The 10,088-nt window shown below is 49.3% G+C and overlaps 1 protein-coding gene across 1 annotated transcript in view; it reads right to left on the bottom strand.

Moving 5' to 3' along the window:
• The window catches only part of COL13A1 (collagen, type XIII, alpha 1), a gene marked incomplete at both ends in the record, with an annotated part of 58,567 nt that overhangs the window by 24,277 nt on the left and 24,202 nt on the right, over nucleotides 1–10,088 (bottom strand). The window lies entirely within an intron of this gene.

Here is a 10,088-nt window from a genome sequence, read left to right as displayed (position 1 = left end):
CTGAACCCTTTTCCATGTCAGTCCTTCAGCACAGGCTCTCGCCATTCTATAGACTCAGAGGAGTTGCTGCCCAAGGCAAACTTTACTTGACGTGCAGGGCTTTCTCCATGCCCTGATAGAGATCAGCTCTTTTCACAGAACCTGTCCACTGCTTGAGTCCATCCCAGTTTTCATACCTCCTCATTACACTGTAGGTTACACTGCTTTGATTTGGCAAAGATCTCACAACCAACACCCCCACAGCTCTCCCAAGGGTTGTTTCCTGCTCCTGTTCCCTAACTCCAAATCCCAGTCTCATCATGCTCTTAAAAAAAAAAACAAACACCCAAGCAGTGCAGCATTGCAGCAGCCAAGCTCCATGACACATACAAGGGTTGTTTCCTGCTCCTGTTCCCTAACTCCAAATCCCAGTCTCATCATGCTCTTAAAAAAAACAAAACCAAACAAACACCCAAGCAGTGCAGCATCACAGCAGCCAAGCTCCGTGACACATACCAGTCATGAGAACATGAGTGGCAAAAATGGCAAAGATAGAAGATGATGGTGTAAAACGATGCCTGGAGGGCAAGGCCTGCAGGCTGAGCTTCATGAGGCACTGAGAAATGTGGAGAATGCCACAGGGCAGTGAGTGATGGCACAATGGCATCCAGCGTTCACTTGGTGAAGTGACTTTGCTTAGTTCACCATGACATCTGGGTCATCTTTTGAATATTTGAGCTCAGTTAGTAGTCTTTATGTTGCAGTTAAGTTCTGTTCAGCCCACTCCATCCAACTGCTAAACCCATGGCTACAGTGTCCTGCTCAGGAGTCTCTGTTTTGCCAGGACGGAGAGTGGTATCAGAGGTTTCTGTTACCACAAAGAGAGGTTTCAGATGCATCCTCAGAAAAAGGTGGGTTCTTACCTGCAATCCTCACGCCTCCAAGACTTAACAACTTGCAGAGATTACAAAAAACCCAAATCCTCCTTCCCCAGCAGGTTCTCAGCTCTATGTACACCAGTAGCACACCGCATCAGCAAGGCTAGTGCAGAGCTCCTCTTGGTGCCTGCAGAGGCTGGTGCTGCCCACCAGCCCCAGCAGAGCTCGAGGGCACACATCTGACATGCAGGGGACTTGCATTAATGCTCCAGGAACAGACATGCACTGGTGGCTCCGTGAAAAATAATTAACTAGCAGCAATCTTATTTTTTTTTTTAGGCAATTCTAGAATGCAGTGATCCCCTTCTCTAAGGAAATGTGGCCTCCAGCCATCTGTAAGGCCCTCACCCAGCTTTCCTTCCCTACCAGAGCATGCACCATGCTGCTGTAAATTAATGCTTCTCTCTCTGGATAAAAGGAAAAAATTTGCAGGACCTCGTACCCGAAGAAGAGGTTTGGCCTTGGGGATTTTTGTAAGGATATAATCTCTAATCCTGCCCCAGGCCTCAGTGAATCCCTGATTCTACCTTGCACTGCTTTTGATGTCCTACTTTCCATTCAGCGACTGCCTTCTGATACACATGCCCATAGAGGCTACTGAAAACATCCTGTGCTGCCTGAACAGTGGTGTAAGGAAGCAGCATTGTCCAGGAGGGAGGTAGGGTGCTATTTCTGGAGTCAAAAGACGCAGCACTGCCCTTAACGATTCCCAGAACAAGACTACACCCCAGGCACCCCATCCTGCCCTGCCTGCCACCAGTCCTCACCTCCTGCATTCAGGAACATGCAAACACACTTCACCAAGGGGGCCAGAGAAGGACACACGATCCCCTGCAAGCACACCAAGGCCACGCAAAGCCAGCTCCCGCTCGCGGGGAGCAGCGCAGCGCTGCCAGGACACCGAGCCCAAACACGCAATGTCCTACCCGCTGCCCCCTCTTCCCTGGCAAACCTGGGGGGCCCATCCTCCCTGGGACTCCAGGATCTCCCTTTGCGGGGAAGAAAAGAGACAGAGAACGTGTCTGTTACGTGGCTGTCACGTGCTGCGACACAACCCAGCAAGCCACAGAGGGGACCAGGCCGGCTGCACAGCCATGGGGAGCAGTGGGGTGTTTTTGTACCCTGCCCACCACGGGAACTCAAACCAGGCCACACCCCACCCAGACAGGGGAGGCCGTGTGGGACAGCTCATACTGTGCACGGCCCAACAGCTCCCTGCGGTCACAGGGGAATACTTCTGGTGGATGCAGAAGTAAATGGGAGGCAGATGGGGACAAGGGAAGGAGGAAAGTGCATGGATTTGCTAAGCAGACTGTGCTGTGCGTGTTTGGTGGAGTAGGGAGGAAAGGGGAAAGGCAGCTGGGGGTATTTCCATCAACACAGACATGAGCAGGAGGAGGGAATCTGTTTGCAGCAGGATCCTTCTCTCGCTGGGCATTGCTCTATGCTACTACCATCTTGCTTACAGTGGCAGGTGCCATTAGGGCCTGGATTTGGGTACCGGGAAGTACAGAGCCATTCCTCAGCTCCCTCAGCTGCTCTGGGAGAGGAAAAAACCCACACAAACAAGCCAGAAGTGCAGGCTCAACACAAGGCCTTCTGAGGGTACCTTTTCTCCTGGAGTCCCGGGCTCGCCCTGGTGAAGAAGAGACAGGAAAATAAAGTGAAAAACCAGGAGGAGAGAGTACAAGTCCTCCTAGAGCTATCAGCGTGAAGGAAAAAACACACATCTATGGAGGCCTTGGGTTTGTAAGTAAGGGCAAGAGGATGTTTTAAAGGCATATTAGTATTTGTGCCTAGAGCTTGTTTTATCTTCATTAGCCAGCTCCAAGGCTGCTGTAAGAAGCCAAGAAGCCTCAGGCAAGTGGCTTCTAGACAACTGAGTAAGGACCTTGCAGTATTTCAAGAGAAGGTTTGCCAGGTAAAAGTGAGCATAACAGGACAAGACTCATCTGCTGGCATTAAGGAATTTGCCTACTCCTAGCTCTATGAGCACAGGGGCAGAGCAAGGCTGGGGTTGCAGCTATGGCTGGTACGAGGCCATGTTGATACCGGAGCAATGTGGCGTCAAGAGGAAAACCATCCCAAACGGCCCTGGAGATAACTTCTTGATTTCTGCCTTTTCCCCCCAGCAGCTGGAGGGAATCAGGACAACAGGTCGTTGTCACCAGGCACATCTTGGATGCCCCCTTTCTAGCCCCCTAAATCTGCAGCTGGCCCTTTGCTCCATTGCCATCCCGACACTTCTGTGGGCTACCACAAGTTCTCCAACCTCTGCCCAGAGAGGTGCGGAGAAGCAGGGGTGCTGCTGGAGGCGGGTCTGCTATCTCTGCCCAAAGCAGTGGCAGTTCTGATATCTGCCTTTAGTGGGAGCCGTCCGACCATTTTCCTCTGCCTTCTGCTCCCCTATCTCCAGCCCTTGCTCTTAGTCGTGCCCGAGTTAAGTGTAAAACTGACCTTCAGGCCTGCGGTGGCCGTCCCAGGAGCGCCCTGGCAGAGAGAAGACAGACAGGAACACCTTGTTTGAAACGAATCGGATACCAGCTTTTAAAAACAAAGGGCATCAGCCAGGTGGAACTAAAAAGGCAAAATCCGCATCTTTTCCTTTCCAAAACTCAGAAGGAACACAGCACGCATCCTCCTGCCCTGGGCAGGTCATCCACCCGTGGCAGTGGCTCTCCTTTCCAGAAAGCTCCTCCAAAGGCAGACATCATGAGTTCAACCCAGTCAAGAGAACCAGATTTCCACCCCTCCCTGTTTTTAGTCCTGCAAGTGAAGCAAAGGCCAACAAGCAGAACAGTATCAAATAACTGATGAATGTAAAACCAGCCTGAGGACCAACCACCCACTTCAGCCCTCAATCCCAGATACATCAGCTCAAGCACCCTGAGAGAGGCCAGCTCATTCCCTGGAGCCTTGGTCTTGCTGTTGCCCCTTATTCTGTGTTTATCACAGAAGACAAACCCAGCAGTAAAATGTTTTCAGGAGAACTCTGAAGCCAGCCACCTTAGGGGGGGGAAAATCTTTTGACTTGCAAGCACTGCAATTCAGGCGTCATTCTGCAGCGCAGAGCAAACAACCACCACCACGAGACCACAGAGTCCAGCCTGCCCTGCAGTCCAGGACAAGTGCTTTGAAGCCCCAGGAGGCAGCTGCTCCCACTGGGATAATCACATTTCCCTCGACAGCACTGATGCAAAAAGCAGATCTTCCCTATCAGCACTTTGCTCTGAAACCTCTCTATGCCCTGTGTTAGTATTAGTTAGGTCCTGGTGAAAAGGTCCAGTTACAAAAGCAAATATGAGGGATAACAAAGGTCTAAGGAGAGGGGAGGAGGTTAGAAGTTGGGAAATGAGAGGGGTTGGGATGTAGCACATGAGGCAGAGAGGAGGACTGGGAGCCAAGTTCAAAGTGAAAAGAGCTTGGAAAAGTTCAAACAAGGAGGAGTGGGGAGCCAGAGAGCAGCAGGATCATACCTCTCAGCTTTCTGAAACAGAAATCGGGGACAAAGCTAAAAAACACAAGGACAGAAGATGGAGATCAGGGATTCTATGCAATAAACAGGGGGAAAAAAGCATTCCAGATCGTCTCAGGGTCAGTAGGTTTTAGTGAATACGGTCTAGAGTCATGAAAGGGATTACGTGCAACCAGTGGCTCGGGTTAGGCTTTCTTGGTGCATTTGTGATGCCTGTTCCTCACCCTTTGGCCTTCGAATGGCAGTGAACACGGACGACGTTATTTTCTAGTGTTTATGCCCAAACTGCAGCACACACACATGCAGGCTCGCTCACACTCTGACCCTGATCCACCGCTCCGTTAGTCCGGGCTCACACTCGTACAACCCCACTGATCACAGGGGGCTGACACACATCGCTGGTGGTCTCTTGGGACCCCAAATTTACCAAACGCCAATTCCCTAGAGACGTCAGCGACTGGCCGCTCTCTCTACCATAAAGCATTAAGATCCTGATGTTGCAAGACAGCATCAGACTGGGCATGCCATTTGTTTTGTAAATACTTCTTCCCCCACCGTCTCCTTCAGAAATTAGGCCCTACATTTTGCAATTTAGAAGCAGAAAGAATTCAGCTGAGGACAGTCATCGACTAACAGACACACACACAAATCCAGGCGATGCTTGCGCATCAGGGACAGTCGAGTGGTGTGGGTGAGATCAGGCAGACAAGCGTCACTCCGCCGTTCACAAGGTACCTTAGTGCCATGTCTTCCTGGCAGCCCTGGCATGCCTCTCTCCCCCTGGAAGCAGAGCAAGAAACACAGAGAAAGAGAGCAAGAGACACGAGGTGAGTCCTCCTCCCCAGGCTCTGTGAGGAGTGCCCGGGGCAGGGGTGATGAGGAAGCCTCCTGGGTGAGATGGGGCACAACCCCTTTCCCCCCCCAGCTCTCACCAAGCTGCCTGCCCCAGCCAGGGCCACTTCCCTTCAGTGGAGCCTCTCAAGCCCGTTGTGTGCAGCAGGGCTGACTGCTGGAGTGACACAGCAACAGCACTGGGAACAGAGACAGACTCCCTGTCCTGCTACCGCTTCCCCTGCCACGGCATTCCACAGGGCACAGGGAGTCACTCAGCCTGCAGTGGCTGTAGGATGAACAAGATCATCTGGAGAACCAGAGAATCCAAGGGTAGCCTCATATTGTTAGCCTGAGTTTTATCGGGTGGTAATTGGAAAAGAAAATTGGACAGTTTACATACTGCTGCTATTTGGCTTGGGGTGTTTAGTCCCTGCTTGGAAGGACTCTTCAGAAGGATATATGCATATGTCTTTTTCTTTTTTTTAAAGCAGTTTTTCCCATTGTCATAGCCTCTGAGCTGTATTTTGTAAAATACTAATACCATAATGCACATGACCTAGGCAGTGTGGGCACCTCCTTCTCTATGCAGTATACTTAACAATGGTATTTTCAGCTGCAGGGAAAATAAAACAAAAATTAAGAACGCTTTGTGCTGGAGGAGTGGGGACCACTCTCCCTCCCTCCTTCCCAGTCGTGCTCCCTGAGACTGAGGAAGACCAGCGCTGCTTGTGGAGGCTGCCCTCACAGAGCAGCCCTGCATTTGAGAGTAATTCCCCATCCCAGAGACATTCCTGGAAGAAACTGCCTGCCTGAAGAGCTGTTTAATTATTTAGCCCTTCAAAACCAAAGCCATCTCACTGAGAGAGAGCAAGGTAGCTCCTTATAGGGGGCAAGTTACAGAGCAACCACCCTACCCTAGTGACCCCCTAGGCAGGATCGCACTGGCACTAGAGCGAGGTAAAGAACAGGAGCAACAAACATAACACTGCACCATTAAAGAGCAGAAAGAAGCCCTAGAGCCAAAGCCAGAGAACAAGCAGGAAACACAACTCTCCAGAAAAGCCATTGTAATACAGTAAGTACCCACTGGGATGACCCTTCTGTCATCTCCCAGTGCCACAACCAGGCAGCAGCAGCCCACCAAAACCAGCACTGGAATGGTGCAACCAAGCCAGATGCTAGGAAACATCAGCAAAGACAGATATGAAAGGCAAACTACCCGGTACAGGTCCCCAGCAGACTCCAGGAGGGCAGTCAGTAGCACCTCCCAGCTCTCCTAAGCTTCATACTGATTGAGGAGATACCACCCCTGTGTCTCTTGAACACTTAAGCTACACCCCTACCCTTCACCACCAAGGACACTCTCACACTCACTTCTTCTACACTGGTGTGAGCTGCTGGTTGTACCCACTGAGTGCCAATCACAACATGATGTGCTGATAAGCTCATTAATGGCACTGGCAACAGGCTGCCAGCTAAATCTGATACCCTTCCTTTTTTGCTCCTTGCTGTGAAAGGCAGGTTATGAGGAGGTTACTGAGCAAGGCTGTAGGCGGTTTCTTTATTGCTCTTTCCTCAGAGCATAAGAAAAAAAAATCATACTAAGGGCTTTTCAAAACTTAAAAAAAATAAAAAGAAAAGAAAAAAAAAAAGAAAGAAGACATCAGTAAAGCTGCATGTGATGTCTGGGCTGGGAGGCAGCAAGTCAAGGGCTTATTCAGGTGACCCAGGTGATCACCCTCACTGGTTGTTTGGTGATCTTCATGAGGTCTCAATATGATGAAAGTATAAACGGTGGCCACAGAAGAAAATGGCTAAGAGAGAATTTGTGCTGTGTCTGTCACTGGGTAGGAGAGGTTACTAAAAGAACACAGGGTCTATGAAAAAAAAAAAAAAAAAACCAACCAAAAATGGCCTCTTCAGGCCTGAAATGTTCTTCACTGCCCAAAAAAACAGTGATATGCTCAGCAAAATTGATCATCACAGCTAAACTGTGAATCAGAGTGGTTTTTGTCTGGGGCTCCTCAAAGCAAAGAGAAGGTAAAATCCAGGTAATTGGATCCAAAGATGGAAGCATTAAAAGCCTTCTAGAATCCCAAATGATCAGCCTAGGTGGGAGGATGACAGACAGAAGCAACTTCCAAAGACAACAAATGGAGGAGCTGCTACTGGGTGACGTCTGGCTGCTGATTTAAGGATACCTCCACACTTCCCTTTCAATTCCTCTGAGCACGGAAGAGAGGAAGTCAAGAGAAAAATGATCCTGACAATAACAAATGAAAGTCTGTGTGTGAAAGAAGAGGCAGCTTCAGGACTGAGGAGGTGCCCCTTTGGACCAGGAAAAGTACCACAAAAAGCACAGCAGGTTTCATCTGCACTCTTTATGAAGTGGGATGAATAAGGGCTTAAGTAACAAGAGTGTGTCTCCAGGGTTGCCCCGAGCTGTTGCTCTCTAGCACAGAGCATGGAAGGCCCCAAGACATCGATGGAAAATTTGGAGACTTCCCTTTCGTCAAAGCTCAAATGAAGGGCTGGTTAGTCCTCCAAGCAAGCAGAGCAAGTGTCTGCTAGCAGTGAAACATGGGAGTGTAAGCAGAGGTGGAACACAGCTTGTCCTCCCAGCCTTTTCTCCCTCCAAGGCCACACTTCAGTCCTCCAGTTCAGCTTAGTGGGAGAGCACCTGGCTGGTGGGACAGCAGCAAACAAACTCTTAGCCTCTAAAGCACATTAGGTCTGGGTGCAATTCTGCTTTCATTTACACTGGCACAAACCAGAAGCAATGTCTTTTATGCCTGATGGGATTACTCTGATGTGAAAGGGACACAAGGGAACCTTTGGACTTTACACGCATCACAGTATTTCTGGGGAGGTACCTTTTGCTTCCAGGAAGGCAATCACTGCTGTTCTATTCAACTATTAACCCAGAGCCTACATTCCCAAAGAACATTTCTTTAAGCTGGATGTTAAAAAACCATGTTTTAAGTTCCAAAGGGGCCTTTGGTCCCTTCAAATAGTGATCCTCCCAGATGGAAAAAATATAGAAAGCTTGTATACTGCACGATAAATGAGATGCATGCCACATACTAAATACTTGAAATGTACGTGTCTCTCTTAATGCCTTTCAAAATATTACAGGACCAGTCTTTTCTCATGATGTTTAAGATATATGTCATGACACAATATGCTCTGACCGTCGTGAATGCTTGCCAATGTTGTAATGTTTTAAGTACAGTCTACATTGAGTAATATACTTTAAATATATGGGTACAGTAAATTTCAGGCAAATAGATAACATCTGGGCATAGACCATATAAGCCTGTAAAAAGGGTCCAGAAACAAACAGAAAAGCCTGGTGCCAAACCTCAGCCTGAGTTGCAGGGTTTGAGTGGATTTGATGCGTCAGCTAACCAGATTTTATGAGGAAACCCCAACCTAGCCCATCAAATGGAGAGATGTAACAAATCATTAGCAAGCTTCATAGTCAGAGAAATGCCTTTGGTAAGAGTCGAATTCCACCAAATGGATAAAGGCTGCTTTTATTGCCTGAGCTTGGAGTGTCTGCCTGTGGTTAATCACAGCACAGATGTGTACTCCATTAAATAGCCCACAGAGCTGCCTCGGACCCAGCTTCCTCTTACAACCCCATCAGCCCAAGGAGCAGCATCTCCCAGATGATCTACCACAGTAGAAAACCATATTTCTCATGCCTACCTTCACACCGGTGTCCCCTTTTTCACCCTGCCCAGCAGAGGAGAGAGAGAGAGAAGACAGGGACAGTGAACACAAAGAGAAATCGAGCAAGCAATCATAACAGCAAAGGCCAAAGAGAAAGTAGCTGAAAGAGGGAGCGTGTGATAAATGCAACTCCAGGTCTCCAGAGATAACTGTCTACCAATAGTAATATGGTGCCAACCCAATCTCTAGGTTCAGCCCACCCCTTCCTGGGCCCACAAGGTGGGTTACCTCACTGGAGTGGATGCTGGAGGTCACTCGCCTGTACTAATGCTTTCCAGCATGCCTTGGATGTAGACAAACCATCAAACCATTTCATGGACCAGAGTAGCCTCATTCTCCCAGGCTCAGTGCAAAAGGCTCTAAAGGCCCAGTCAGTCTTAAAGACTTAAAGTTAATTCTTAAAGAACCAACAGGGGCCTGTGCAGGGCTGCACCCAGCCCTGGTTCAGGACAGCAATTGCTCTGGCCAGAAACTGCCCAGGTCCTTTGCAGAGGAGCAAGTTTTTCTGTTTACATGGCTTACACCAGGCTCTAGAGAACCAGCTCCAGCCCCTGATCATCTGTGTTGTTTTGGCATGTCTCTAGGTTTGCGCTCTGCTTATCTGCCCTTGGGAGATGGCCCCACTGACTCTGAGTTTAAGGGTTACCTTGGGGCCAGTAGCTCCAGGGAGGCCATGTGCACCAGGCAGGCCTGACTCGCCCACCTCACCCTGAGGAAGAGAAGAAAGAAAACAGAGGAAGAAGCAAACAGAGTGAAGAGCAAGAAAAGGAGCCTGCGGGTTGTCTGGAAGGTCTGCAAAGATGTGAGAGGGGTATACCATACAGAGGTGCCCACCACACACCCATCTCTTATCTGGGTCTCTGTGGGAGAGGAGCATCGTTCTGTATCAATACATTCAGGGTGTGAAACATACGGATTAAAAGCAGTGGTCCCACCATCCTATACCATATCAGAGCTAACATCTTTGCTCAGCTCTTTGCCTTCTTTTCCCTTTCCCCTGACTCACTCACCAGGGAGGATCTTCTCCCCTGCTTTTACCCACTCCCTCCACCTTTCCCAGAGAAAGGTCACAACCTTGGGCTCACTCCTCTGAGATCAGTGCAGGCTTTTTCCTTGGTAAGTAAATT

This window comes from Merops nubicus, unplaced genomic scaffold (genome assembly GCF_000691845.1).
Source record: "Merops nubicus isolate BGI_N331 unplaced genomic scaffold, ASM69184v1 scaffold81, whole genome shotgun sequence".
In the NCBI taxonomy this organism is placed as follows: Eukaryota; Metazoa; Chordata; class Aves; order Coraciiformes; family Meropidae; genus Merops; species Merops nubicus.
The sequence above is the reverse complement of the archived record's forward strand: the minus strand, read 5'-3'. Positions and strand labels throughout refer to the sequence as shown.